This window comes from Triticum aestivum, chromosome 2A (genome assembly GCF_018294505.1).
Source record: "Triticum aestivum cultivar Chinese Spring chromosome 2A, IWGSC CS RefSeq v2.1, whole genome shotgun sequence".
Classification (NCBI taxonomy): Eukaryota; Viridiplantae; Streptophyta; class Magnoliopsida; order Poales; family Poaceae; genus Triticum; species Triticum aestivum.
In genome coordinates this window covers 166,623,854-166,624,356 of record NC_057797.1, presented here as the reverse complement: position 1 = coordinate 166,624,356, position 503 = coordinate 166,623,854, and positions in this window count along the sequence as shown.

Genomic DNA, 503 nt, shown 5'->3' with positions numbered 1-503 from the left:
ATTTAGGACCTACTTTTTGCAATATACCTTTTTCACGTACAAACAAATCAATATATACGTAAACCTTTGAAAATATGAGGCACACATAATTTTTTTTCATGAAATCCATTTTAGGGTATCTAGTAATTATTAATGAAGTATATTAAAAATAATAATAAGCTATAAAAGATTCATCTATGTGGTATATGAGGAGCGAGAGTACGTACTCCCAGGAGTACACAACCATTTTCATATATATATATATATATATATATATATATATATATATATATAAACATAAAATAGCTCTCTTTACGTATAGGACCCACCTCTCAGTGAAGGAGAGGAAGGAAACATTAAATAGTGTGGTACAGGATTCGAACACGAGGCCTCGTGACACTTGGATCAAAGGCTCACGCGGATAAGGGCATCTTCGACCCTCAAACCGTCTACAACGTCTGAACCACGGAATTCATTCAATGAGGACCTGTATCGGCCTGAAGGCAATCTAGACACACTTTTCT